Source organism: Prionailurus bengalensis, chromosome E2, assembly GCF_016509475.1.
Source record: "Prionailurus bengalensis isolate Pbe53 chromosome E2, Fcat_Pben_1.1_paternal_pri, whole genome shotgun sequence".
In the NCBI taxonomy this organism is placed as follows: domain Eukaryota; kingdom Metazoa; phylum Chordata; class Mammalia; order Carnivora; family Felidae; genus Prionailurus; species Prionailurus bengalensis.
Window position 1 is genome coordinate 44,458,443 of NC_057352.1, and position 14,605 is coordinate 44,473,047.

Here is a 14,605-nt window from a genome sequence, read left to right on the forward strand (position 1 = left end):
TCCTCCACAAGCCACTTATGCTCTGGAGCCAGGGGTCTTATGAGTCTGTGGTCTTGGAAAAGGTACATGACGACCTCACTCAGTCACTCCTTAGATGCTTAGATGTTATCTCTTGTGCTGGAAGACTCCAAAGAAATCATTAACTCCTTGACCTTTATAAGGAGGACATACATCATCTGAACCAGAGGCCTGTGGAGGGCAGGGATGTAGGTTCTGGCAAGAATAGAGGCAGCAAAGATGCAGTCTTTCATGGGGTCCCTTCAGTTTTCCTGTCTCATTTTTCTTCTCCATATAAACTTTAGAATCAGTTTGTCACTATCCACAAAATAACTATCTGGGATTTTGATTGGGATTACATTGAATCTATAGATCAAGTTGGGAAAAACTGACACCTTGATAATATTGAATCTTCCTATCCAGGAACATGGACTATCCATTTAGTTACTTCTTTGATTTCTTTTATCAGAATTTTATAGTTTTCCTTGTATAGATGTTGTACATATTTTGTTAGATTTATATGTGTTTTATTTTGGGGGTGCTAACATAAATAGTATTATGTTTTAAATTTCAAATTCCACATGTTCATTGCTGATACATAGAAAACAAATTGACTTTTTTTCTTTATATATTAACCTTATATCCTACAGCTTGCTATTAATCACGTAGTTCCAGGAGGTTTTTTTGTTGATTCTTTCTCATTTTTTGCATAGATGATCATGTCATCTGTGAACAAAAATAGTTTTATTTCTTTCTTCCCAATCTGTATTCTTTTTATTTCCTTTGCTCATCTTTTTTAAAATATTCATTTTTTAATAAAAAAAGACCATTTTTTAAATTTATTTTTGAGAGAGAGTGAGCAGGGGAGGTGCAGAGAGAGAGAAGGAGAGAGACTGAATCCCAAGCAGGACCCGCACCATCAGCACGGAGCCTGATGCAGGCAGGGTTCAAACTCACAAATCACAAGATCCTGATCTGAGTCAAAATCAGGAGTTGGACGTTCAACCCACTAAGCCAACCAAGCACCCCAAATATTTATTTATCTCAAAGTAATGTTGGCCTCATAGAATGAGTTCAGAAGTATTCCCTCTGCTTCTATCTTCTGGAAAAGATTGTGGTGAGATGGTATAATTTCTTCCTTGAATGTTGTCATTCAATTCAATGTTTTCACTAGGGAACACATCTGGGTTTGATGCTTTCTGTTTTGAAAGGTTATTGATTATTGATTCCATTTTTTAAATTGATATAAAGCTATTCAGATTGTCTATATCTTCTTGTATGAGTTTTAGTAGATTGTGTCTTTCAGGGAATTGGTTAATTTCATTTAGTTATCATATTTGTGGACATAGGCTTGTTCCTTGATTATCCTTTTTATATCCACAGGATCTGTAGTAATGTCCCCTCATTCACTTCTGATGTGAGCAATTTGTACCCTCTCTTTTTTCCTTAGTGTGGCTATAGGCTTATTGATTTTATTGATCTTTTCAAAGAACTAGGTTTTGGTTTTATTGATTTTCTCTTTGATTTCCTGTTTTCAATTTCATTGATTTCTGCTCTAATTTATATTATTTCTTCTCCTTATTTTGGATTTAATAATTTCTTTTATTTTTCTACCTTCTTAAGGTTCAAGCTTAGATGATTGATTTTAAATCTTTCTTTTCTAATATATGATTCAATACTGTAAGTTTCCCTTTAAGCACTACTTTTGCTGTATCTCACAAATTTTGATAAGTTGTGTTTTCATTTTTTTAGTTCAAAATATTTTTAAATTTACCTTGAGGTTTCTTCTTTGACTCTTCTAGAAGTATATTGTTTAATCTCTAAGTTTTGGGGGATTTTCCACCTATCTCTCTGTTTTTTTTTTAATTCCATGTGGTCTGATAGCAGACATAGTATGGTTTCTATGTTTTTAAATTTGTTAAGGTGTATTTTATGGCCCAGAATGTGGCCCATGTTGGTGAATGTTCCATGTGAGCTTGAGAAGAATGTGTATTCTGCTGTTGTTGGATGAAGTAGTCTATAGATGTCCATTATATCAGTTGATTGATGGTGATGTTGAGTTCAACTGTGTACTGACTGATTTTCTGACTGCTGGGTCTATCCATTTATTTTTGTTGTTGTTGTTATATAAACCCATTTATTATAGGCTAGCAATATTTCAAATGGTGGAGTTTCTATTGGTCTTAAAACTCCTTCAGTCTCCTGATGGCTGACTTTACTGTGACAGCAGAAGTGCTGTTGTAGTGGTGTTGTAGGTCCAGGCACCACAGCTATAGTTTTCATGCAAGAACCACAATGTCAGATTTCCATAGCTCATCTTTTCATCTTGGTTTTGCCACAGAAGGAGCAAGTGTACTTGGCGTGCTGGCGTATTTCCATCTTCTTCACCATTTTCCTGAGGGAGGCATCATAATGGGTCCCATATTTACTGACAATTCCATCCTTCTTGGTACATTTAGCCATGTTGCTGCAAACTAGATCTGAGCCCAGAGAGGACTATCCATTTCTGATAGAGGAGTCCTGAGATCTTCAACCATAATACTGGATTCATCTGTTTCTCCCTGAAATTCTATCAGTCATTGCCTCACAGATTTTGAATCTCTGTTGTTAGACATATATATGATAAGAATTGTTATATTTTCTTGGAGAATTGACCCGTTTATCATTATTCAGTGCCCCTCTTTAACCCTGAAGACTTTTTTTGCTCTGAAGTTCGTTGGGTCTAAAGTTTTTTTTTTTTAACATTTTTTTAAAGTGTTTATTTATTTCTGAGATAGAGAGAGACAGAGCATGGGTAGGGGAGGGGTAGAGAGAGAGGGAGACACAGAATCCGAAGTAGGCTCCAGGCTCTGAGCTGTCAGCACAGAGCCCGATGCGGGGCTCGAACTCATAAACCGTGAGATTGGGACCTGAGCTGAAGTCAGTCGCTCAACAAACTGAGCCACCCAGGCACCCCTGTTGTATCTAAAGTTAATATAGTTACTCTTGCTTTCTTTTAATTAGTGTTAGAATGGTATACCTTTCTCCATCCATTTACTTTTAATCTATATGTGTCTTTATATTTAAAGGGAGGGTTTTTCATAAATGACATATAGTTGGGTTTGATCTTCTCTGACAATGTATCTTTTAATTGGTGCATTTAGACCATTGATGTTCAAAGTGATTATCGATATAGTTGGAATAATATCTGCCATATTTGCAACTGTTTTCTATTTGCTCTCCTTGTTCTTTTTTTTTAATGTTTATTTATTTTGAGAGAGAGAACAAGTGGGGGAGGGGCAGAGAGAGAGAGAGAGAGAGAGAGAGAGAGAGAATTCCAAGCAGGCTCCACACTGTCAACATGGAGCCCAACACCGAGCTCCAACTCATGAACCATGGAATCATGACCTAAGCCAAAATCAAGAGTCAGATGCTTAACTGACTGAGCCACCTAGGTGCTCCTTGTTCTTTGTTCTTATTTTTGTCTCCTGCTCTTTTTCTGCTTTTGTGGTTTTTATTGAGCATTTTATAATTCCGTTTTCTTTCCTTTCTTAGCATATTAGTTTACTTCTTGTTCTTTTCTTTTTTTTTACTTTTTTTTGTAATTGCCTTAAGTTTGCCATACACATTTATACCTAATCCAAGTCTACCTTCAAATAACACCAGACTGCTTTACAGGTTGTGTGAGTACCTTATAATAACAAAATAATCTTGATTCTCCCTCTTGTCCTTTGTATCACTGATGTCATTTATTTGACATATAGATAAGCATATATATACATAATCAAATACATTGTGGCTATTTATTATTTTGAACAAACTTATCTGTAGATCAATTAAGAGTAAGAAAAAGAGGGACTCCTTGGTGGCTCAGTCAGTTAAGCATCAACTCTTGATTTCAGCACAGGTCATAATCTCACAGTTCATGAGATTGAACCCCACATTGGGCTCTGCACTGACTGTGTGGAGGCTGCTTGGGATTCTCTCTCTCTCTCTCTCTCTCTCTCTCTGCCCCTCCCTTGCTCTCTCTCTCTCCCTCTCTCAATAAATAAGTAAACATTTAAAAAAGAATAAGAAAAAGAAAAGTTTGTATTCCTCCTTTGATGTCCTTGTTTTAAAAGTGTATATTGATTTTGAGAGAGAGAGAGAGAGAGAGAGAGAGAGAGAATCCCAAGCAGCCTCCACACAGTTAGTGCAGAGCCCAATGTGGGGCTCAATCTCATGAACCATGAAATCATGACCTAAGACGAAATCAAGAGTCTGACACTTAACTGACTGAGCCATCCAGGTGCCCCAATGCTCTTTCTTTCTTTATGTAGATTTGGTCTTCTGACCTATATGTTTCCTTATCTCTAAAGGAAAATTCCTTGCAAAACGGGTCTACTGGCAGCAAATTCTCAATTTTTGTTTGTCTGAGAAAAACTTTATTTCTCCTTTACTTTTTTTATTTTTGAGAGACAGCACGAGCAGGGGAGGGTCAGAGAGAGGGGAACAGAGGATCAGAAGCGGCCTCTGCACTGACAACAACCAGGAGATCATGACCTGAGCCCAAGTTGGACACTCCATTGACTGAGCCACTCAGGAGCCCCTATTTCTCCTTCATTTTGAATGATAATTTCACAGGGTACAGAATTGTAAGTTGGTGGAGTTTTTCTCTCTACACTGTAAGTATTTCACTCCACTCTCTTCTTGTTTGAATGGTTTCTGAGGAGAAAGTGAATTTAGTTCCTAATTTTGATCCTCCATAAGTAAGGTATATTTTCCTCTGTCTTCTTTCAGGATTTATCTTCTTACTTTCTACTTTTTTATTCTTCTTTTTTTTAAGTTTTTTTTTTTAACATTTATTTATTTTTGAGACAGAGAGAGACAGAGTATGAATCGGGGAGGGTCAGAGAGAGGGAGACACAGAATCTGAAACAGGCTCCAGGCTCTGAGCTGTCAGCACAGAGCCCGACAAGGGGCTCGAACTCACAGACCATGAGATCATGACCTGAGCCAAAGTTGGCTGCCCAACCGATTGAGCCACCCAGGTGCCCCTCTACTTTTTTATTCTTTATCTTTGACTTTCTATAGTTTTAAGATGATATTCCTTGATATAGCTTTTCGGGGGCATTTATTCCATGTGGTGTTCTCTCAGCTTCCTAGTTCTGTGGTTTGGTGTCTGACATTAATTTTGGGGAAATTCTCAGGCATTATTGTTTCAAAGATTTCTTTTGTTCCTTCTTCTCTTCCTGGAATTCCCATTTACATGTCTGTAACACCTTTTGTAGTTGTCCAACAGTTCTTGGATATTATGGTTTTTTTCCCACTCTTTTTCCGTTTTCTTTTTAGTTTTGGAAGTTACTCCTGAAATATCTTCAAGCTCAGAGATTCTTTCCTCAGCTGTGTCCAATCTACTAATAAGCCATTAAAGGTATTCTTCATTTCTTCATTTCTGTTACAGTTTTTTTTTTTTTTAATCTCTAACATTTCTTTGGGTTCTTTCTTAGAATTTCTAACTCTCCGTGTAGGTTACCCATCTCTTCTTGTATGTTGTCTACTTTATCCATTAGAGCTGTTAGCATTAAATTTTTTTTTTATGTTTATTTATTTTTGAGAGAGAGAGACAGAGCTTGAGTGGGGGAGGGGCAGAGAGCGAGAGGGAGACACAGAATCTGAAGCAGGTTCCAGGCTCTGAGTTGTCAGCACAGAGCGCGACACAGGGCTCGAACTCACAAACTCAGAGATCATGACCTGAGTTGAAGTCAGACGCCTAATCAACTGAGCCACCCACCCAGGCACCCCAGAGCTGTTAGCATTTTAATTACAGTTGTGGCAAATTCCTAATCTGATACTTCCAGTGTCCCTGCCATTTCTGAGTCTGGTTTTGATGCTTGTTCTGTCTCTTTAAACTGTGTTTTTTGCCTTTTAGTATGTCTTGTGATTTTTTTTTTCTATAGCCAGACATGATGCACTATGTAAAAGGAACTTCTGCAAATAGGCTAAGTAATACAGTGGTAAGGTGTTGCTGAGAGAAGAAGTGTTCTATAGTCCTATGATTAGGTCTCAGACTCTTTGTGAGCCTGTGCCTCTGGACTGTGAACTTCACATGTGCTTCTCAGTTGTTCCCCCCTGTAGTTGGGATATGATGGCTAGGGTGGACTGGAGTTGAATTTTTCCCTTCTCCCACATGGATTGCTGGAGTCAACTGGAGTTGTATATTTATTTTTTATCATAGTACTTTCTAAAAATAAAATAAAATTACCTTCAGTCCTCCCTAAATTTACAGAGTCTAGGAGACTCCTTTTCATTGCTCTTATTTTCCCCTCTTACTGTCTTCACCATAATCAGTCAGGGGCTTTAGCAGCATTGTGGTTGGAGCTGACCTATTTTGACAAAATTTCTTTTTGACAAAATTTCTCTTTCTTGAAATTTCTATGAATTGAGAGGAAAAGGTCTCAGCAAATCCCCCAGCACTGGTTTGTGAGAGGAGAGTGTATTAGTTAGGCTTTTTTTGGACAGCAGAGATGACCCTGCAGGATTGATGGTTTATTGCTGTCCCTTGGCTAGGACAGCCAGCAGGCAGCATGGAGAACTGAGATCCACCTCAGCATTGCCAGGGGACATCCTGAGCACAGCCGCTGCCCTGCTTTCTTATCTGGCATTTGTGCTTCTTGGGGGAGCCAGTGAAGCTGCTCCTTGTCTTTTCAGCCACATGCAGTTCTGAGAGGATCTCAGCCCACTACCTCTGCTGCTGTGTTGTGTCTCATCACTCACCGCTTGGGCCAGGGCTGACTGAACTTAGAGTGGACAACAGATCCAAGAGAGTTGGGACAGTAACTCTCAGGCTGGCCTGAGCCAGTCAGGCTCCCAGTCTGAAAAGGAAAGGAAAGGAAAGGGAAGGAAAGGGAAGGGAAAGGGGAAGGGGAAGGGGAAGGGGAAGAAGGGGAAGGGGAAGGGAAGGACGAGGGAGGGTGGGCCTCCCCAGCGGTGCCTGGGTGGCTCAGTCAGTTAAGCCAATGAATCTTGATTTTGGCTCAGGTCATGATCTCACAGTTCATGGGTTCAAGCCCCATGTGGGGCTCTGCTCTGGCAGCATGGAGCCTGGTTGGGATTCTCCCTCTCTCCCTCTCTCTCTCTCCCTTTCTCTCTGCCCCTCCCTTGTGCTGTCTCTCTGTCTCTCTCAAAATAATAAGCTTAAAAGAAAACGTTAACCCAAAGTGCAGCTTCATTGAAAGGAAGTTTCAGGCATTACCTCTTGGTGGGAAATTAGCTGGTGTGAAAGTGGGGAGCAGAAAGCAAAGAACCTAAGAGTGTCCCTAAGATGTGTTTGTATCAGGAGAGAGAAAAGGAGGAAAGAGAGCAGCTTGGGACGGGCTGATCTAATCTAGCAGCTGGATCATTCATTCAACAAGTATCTGTTAAACATCTAACAGTGCCAGGCCTGTTCCAGACTTTGGAAAAAATTACTCAAAAATCTCAGCCCTCCTTGTGCTGATTTGGCAAGGGTGGGGACGGCAGAGTAAGAGGATGCGAGAACGATGATCATAAGAAAAGGTAAATTATATTACATTAGAAAGTGAGAAGTGCACAGGGCGCCTGCGTGGTTCAGTTCATTAAGCATCTGACTCTCGATCTCAGCTCAGGTCTCGACCTTAGGATTGTGAATTCACGCTCCTCTTTGGGCTCTGTGCTGGCTGTGAAGCCTACTTAAAAAATAAAATTAAAAACCCCACAAAACATACGCCCACATTAGAACCTGTGTATAAATATTCATAGCAGCATTATTATTAATAGTCGACAAGTAGAAACAACCCTAATGTCTACCAAATGATGAATGGAAAAAGAAAATGGGGTATATCCATACATTGGAATGTTACTTGAAAATAAAAAGAAATAAAATACTGGTATATGCTACAAACATATACCATATCTTTGAAAACATTATTTAATGTGAAAGAAACCGGTCAGTAAAGACCACATATTGTACAATTCCATTTAGATGAAATATCCAGAAAAGGCGAGGCTGTCGAGACAGGAAGCAGATTGGTGGTGAGGAGTCTGGGAGGAAATGAGGACTACTAAGGGGCAGAGAGCTTCTTTTTAGGGGTGATGAAAATAGTCTAAGATTGATTATGGTGATGGCTGTTCAAGTCTGTGAATGTACAAAAAATCCTGCACTTTCAATTGGGGAACTGTATGGTAGGTTAGTTACATCACAAATAAGACTGTTATTTCTTAAAAGCTTGAAAGAAAAGCACACAGCACAATTTCCCTAAGGGGGCCATTACTGCAGAACACCTCATGTGAGCGTGGGTCACATCCTGACATTGAGACCAAGCCGACCGCAAACGATTCCAGCCAATCACACTTGGCGATGCCTGGTCACGCTCTGGTCACACGGAGCTGTTGGTACTTAACACCGATCATGGGAGCTCGGGCTGACAGAGCTGATTACACATAGCACATATAGCAGCGGCTAAGGGCACAGACTCTGCGATGACACAAACCTAATTTTGAACCATGGCTCTCTGTCTGATGACCACTGGCAAGTTAACCTCTCTCAGCCTCAGTTTCCTCATGTGTAAATGAGAGATGATAATACCTGCTCCACAGGGAGGTTACGGGGATTAAAGGAAACACTACTGTAGAACAGTTAGCACAGTGCTTACAACTGGGTGAAGGACCAGTTAGTGGTAGCTAGCATCATTATTAATAATGTGTGTAAATGACTGAGCATACTGCCCGTCGTTTAGGAAGTGCACAAAACATAAAATGATCAAAGTTCTGCTTTTCACCATAAAAATGTTTACGAGACAGAATAAACTTTACAGACAAGGACAGAGAATTTAAATTCTGTTGCTTAAAGACCAAAGTAGTGACTTTGGAAGGCTGCTACCTGCTCGGCACCTGGCTTTTATCTGGCTCCTCTGTGGCAAATACGCACACAGCCTAAAGCGCTGGGCTCTGCCCTAGAGCCTCTTGGCCACCTCCACCACATCACTAACGAGCAAACCTGAGCTTCCGGAAGCTTCTAGGAGAACATTCCAACTAAGAAACTGGAGCTTTTGATGCAGATCCAGAACATGAAACAACATGGACCCTCAAAGCATGAGCTGAGACAGGGAGCTATAAAAGAAACTCAGAATAGGAAATAATTGCAATTGGTTACCCCAGGAATGCAGAGGCATTTCAACAACAGAAAATTTGTGTAATGTAATACATGCACCTCACTGTATGGTTAAAGGAGAAAAATGTGATCATCTCAATAACTGCAGGAAAAAGTAGGTAATAAAATTCAATATTCATTTATGATTAAACTTTAGTAAACCAGAGTTAAAGAGAAAGTCCTGTTCCTGACACATACGTATCAAACAACATACATAATGGTGAAACAATAAAACTATTCCCAGACTAGGAACAAGGCAAGGATGCTGGGTATTATTCTTACTATTTGATATTGTAATAGTAGCCAGCTGATTTTCAACAATGATCTCCAAACTACCCAACAGGGAAAGAATATTGTCTTTTCAGCAAATGGTAGTGGATATCCAAAGGAATGAAGCTGGACTCTTACCTTATACCATATATAAGAATGAACTAGAAATGGATTAAAGACGTACATGTAAGAGCTAAACTGTAAAACTGTTTAAAACTGTAAAACTTTTAGAAGAAAACATAAGTACAAATTTTCATAACCTGGGATTAGACAATGATTTCTTAGATATGACACTAAAAGCACAAGCAAGCAAAGAAAAAATAGATAAATCGAAACAAATACTTGTGTGTTTTATTTTTTTTTTTTAATGTTTATGTATTTATTTTGAGAGAAAGAGAGCACATGTGGGGGAGGGGCACAGAGTGAGAATCCCAAGGAAGCCCCATGCTCAGCCCTGAGCCTGATGCAGGGCTCGACCCCACAATCCCGAGATCGTGATCTGAGCAAATATCAAGAATTGGATGCTCAACTGACTGAGCACCCAGGTGCCCCAAAACTTGTGTGGTTTTTTCTTTTAATTTTTTTTAAGGTTTATTTATTTTTGAGAAAGAGAGAGACAGAACATGAGCAGGGGAGGAGCAGAGAGAGAGAGGGAGACACAGAATCTGAAACAGGCTCCAGACTCTGAGCTGTATGCACAAAGCCTGACGCGGGGCTTGAACTCACCAACGGTGAGATCATGACCTGAGCCGAAGTCGGACGCTCAACCAACTGAGCTACCCACATATCCCAAAACTTGTGTTTTTTAAAGGACACTACTGAGAAAGTGAAAAGACAACCCAGAGAATGGGAAAAAATATTTGGACATCATATATTTGATTAGGGTCTATTAACGAATATATAAAGAACTCTTACAATTCAACAATAAAAAGACAACCCATTTTAAAAATGGACAAAGGAGAGGTGCCTCAGTGGCTCAGTTGGTTAAGCGTTTGACTTGGCGCAGGTCATGATCTCACGGTTCATGCGTTCAAGCCTCACGTCGGGCTCTGTGCTGACAACTCAGAGCCTGAAGCTTACTTCGGATTCTGTGTCTCCCTCTCTCTCTCTCTGCCCCTCCACTGCTTGCACTATGTCTCTCTCTCTCTCAAAAATACATAAATGACAGGGCGTCTGGGTGGCTTAGTCAGTTAAGTGTGTGACTTCAGTTCAGGTCATGATTTCACTGCTCATGAGTTCCAGCCCCACATCAGGCTCTGGGCCAACAGCTCAGAGCCTGGAGCCCATTTCGGATTCTGTGTCTTCCTCTCTCTTTCTCTGCACCTCTCCTGTTAATACTCTGTCTCTCTCTCTCTCTCGAAAATAAATAAACATTAAAAAAATCATTAAAAAAATAAATGTTAAAAACTTTTTTAAAAATAAAAATGGACAAAGGATTGAAGGTGTCTGGCTGGCTCAGTCAGAAGAACATATGACTCTTGATTTTGGGGTCGTGAGGTTGAGCCAGCCAGGTGACCCGTAGCTATAATTTTTTTTTAATGAAAAATAACAAATGTTGGCAAAGACATGGAGGGAAATCAGAAACTTCATGAATTGCTGGGAGAAATGTAAAATGGGACAGCCACTATGGAAACAGTTTGGCAGTTCCCCAAAAAGTTATACATAGAGTTACCACACAACCCAACAGTTCTACTCTGAGATATATATCCAAGAGAATTGCAAATGTGTTTTTGTACAAAAGCTTGTGCATGAATGTTCATAGAAGCATTATTCAGAAGCAGAAACAATGTGGATGTCCATCAACTGGTGAATGGATCAACAAAATGTGGTTAGTCAGTAAATGGACTAGTATTCAGCTGTAGAAAGGAATGAAGTACTGATTCATGCTACAATGCAGATGAACCTTGAGAACATTATGCTAAGTTTAAGAAGCCGGATATGAGACCATATATTGCATGATTCCATTTATATGAAATGTCCAGAATAGTTAAATCTAAAGGTGCTTTCCAAAGGCTGAGGAGGAGGGGAATGGAAATTTCCTACCAATGAGTTAGGAATTTATTTTGGGGTTAATAAAAATGTTCCAGAATTAGATAACAGTGATGGTTGTATAGCCTAAAAACTCTTGAATTCACCAGTTTAAAATGGTGAGTTTTATGGTATGTGAATCATATCTCAATAAAAACAACTATGAAGTTAGAAAATCCAGTTCCAGAAATTCTAGTTCTTGGTACACTTTAGAGACACACACACTCCCCATACACCAGGGGTATATATAAGGATGTTTACTTTAGTAGATTCAAGGTGACCACAAATTCTTTGCTTTCCCTCCCATCAAAGGTGGGTCTATTTTCCCACTTTTTGAATCTGAGCTGGTCTTTTGACTTTCTTTCTCTTTCTCTTTCTTTCTTCCTTTCTTTCTTCTTTTAATGTTTATTTATTTTTGAGAGAGAGAAACAGAGTGCAAGCAGAGGAGGGGCAGAGAGAGAGAGAGAGAGAGAGAGAGAGAGAGAGAGAGAGAGAATCTGAAACAAGCTCCAGGCTTTGAGCTGTCAGCACAAAGCCTGATGAGGGGCCCGAACTTGGGAACAGTGAGATCATGACCTGACCTGAAGGTGGGCGCTCAGCTGACTGAGCCACCCAGGCACCCCTGTGACTTTCCTAAACCAATATTGCTGAGACCTTGCAGCTTCTGCTGTCACTCTGCTGCCACCATTTTCTGAAGAAGTCCAGCTGGAAAGAGACAGCCAGAAATCCCAGCTGAGGCTCCAGACATGTCACTGACGCCACCATAAGCCAATCAGTCAAGCTGCCAGTTAACCACAGCTTGTTTCAGTTAACTGCAGCCACTAAGTGAGTCCAGGTGAGATCAGAAGAATCTTGTCATCCCCCAGAATCATGAGAAATAGCAAACTATTATTGTTTTAAGCCACTACATTTTGGGGATGGTTTGTTACCCAGCAATAGCTAATTGATACAATACTGTGACAACTTGCCTGAAAGATCAAAACTTGGGAAGCAACCCAAGTGCCAGCTGGATGATGTAGTGGTTAAGAGCCTAATTTTGGCTCCAGACTTGGGCCCCAAATCATACCCTGACAACTTACCAGCTGTGTGATGATGAGAAATTTGATTTATGTCTATGCCCTCTTAGGTCCTTGTGAGAATTAAAGGGGTTAATATGCAGAGAGGACTTGGAAACGTTTCTGGGAGAGAGGAATGCTATTAAGTGTTGGCTATTGGTATTACATGGCCACCAATAATATGTGGTCCATGTATGTGCTGGAGGTGATAAAGGAGTAAATTCATATATATCAACTTGGACAATTCTTACAAATATGTGACTTATTGGGAAAAGTAAGTTGTCGGGCTATTACAATTATGTAAAAGTATTTTTTAGATTCAGGGAGGAGCACATAAACCATTTCAGAGTGTTTGCATCTTTGGAGGTAAAGATGGGAATGAATTTCTAAGTAGAAATTAAGTATTTTTACCTTAATCACGATATTCTGGTTGCACATTTTGGACACAAAGGACACTGGTTGCATCATTTTGGAAGCAAACTAAAGCTAAAACTCTAACATTTGTTCATTTGGTTTGGTGGGAATGTTTTTTTTCTTCCTTGTCCTTTACTTCCACCCCTCTCCAACCCCCCAAATTCCTGTAACTAGTTTAATTACAATTGTTCTGAATTCTTTCTTCCTGCATGCAGCTTGGGGACCTGGCCTTCTCCAGTCAGTCCTAACACCTGTCTTGTCACAGGCAGGCTCAGCCAGTGTGCACGGCACCTGGTACTGCTCTCCAGGGTCCTCCAGCTTGGGCCCACCCATGCCCGCAGGTGGCTGTATTATTGCCGAAGTTTCAGATCTCACGCTTTGATCCTCAACGTGCTTGAAGAGTATCAACTCATTAGCTTCACTGTCTGAAAATAAGGGCTTTCCCCATCCTCCACTGCAAGGGGTCCTGACACCCTCCTACAATCAGCTGCAGGTAAACCTTAGGGAGGGGTGTTTGTACAAAAGATGTCTGGGAAAGGGGGAACACAACAGACACACACGCCAGAGGCGATTTCCTTCCGTGGCAGATGCCAAATGAAGGACTTTATCAGGCTCTTTAAATTTTTAAAGACTTGTTGGTGATGTTTTGTCTTGCTGTCCCTGTTTTAATGAGGAGGGCACACAAATGGGTTCTGGTGTCCTTAACTACTGTGTGTGAGGGTGTGAGAGCAAAGACCGCTGCAGAGGGCTATAAAATACAGATTAGTAGGTGAGGGAGAGGCTTGGAATCAGGAGACCTGCTCCTGGATTCTGCTGTTTGGACACTTCTCTCTTCTCAGTCCAGGGTTTTATATCCACAGGGAGATCCTGATGTTGTTCTTTTTGGTTTTCCTTGATAAGTTCTCGATTAGACACTCTGGAAAATTGGAGTTTGGATACGACTGGTTGTTTTTGTGCTTTTAGGATTTTATTTTTAAATAATTTCTGCACCCAACATCAGGCTTGAACTTACAACCCCAAGATCAAGAGTTGCACACTCAACCAAATGAGCCAGCCAGGTGTCCTGGATAAGACTGGTATTTAACTCACAAATAACACACGCTCTCTGTAGAAAATAGGAAAAAACAAACAAACAAACAAACAAACATAGATAAGCCAAAAAGGAAGAAAGAGAGAGAGCACCTAGTATGTACTAGCACTGTGCTAGGTGCTAGGGATATCATGGGGAGCAAACTGTAAATCCCATGAAGACACACACCTTGTCTGTTATGTTTCGAGGTTGGCACTGGCCTGCTTGCTGGGAAATTGTAGAGCTTGAGCTGGGTGCTGGTTACACTGGTATATACATTTGTAAAAATTATTCAAGCTTCACATTTAAGATTTGCACACTCAACTAAGTGTAAGTTATTTCTCAATAAAATAAAATGTTCTAAGAAGTATTTCTCAGAGTGTACGCCTACTATTAGGTGGTTTTAAATCACATAGGCCACCCCCCGCCCCTCCAAAATTCCTTTTAATTCTCTTTCAGTCCTTGAAGGAGAAAGTTTCACTTTGATGTCCGTATGTCTTCAACATCTAACACTTAGTGATTTCCCTTTTTAAACAGAGCTGATCCTAGGCTCGGCCCCCAGCAGGCAATAATCTCCAGCTGGAACCTAGTGACATTGTTTTATTTTTATTGAACTGATTTGCTATTTATGGCAAGTGGTGTTGG

General features: G+C 40.3%; 1 pseudogene; it reads right to left on the reverse strand.

The window, feature by feature from the left end:
• Positions 1–2,121: 2,121 nt before the first annotated feature.
• Positions 2,122–2,670, reverse strand: LOC122495146 (annotated as a pseudogene).
• Positions 2,671–14,605: the final 11,935 nt, after the last annotated feature.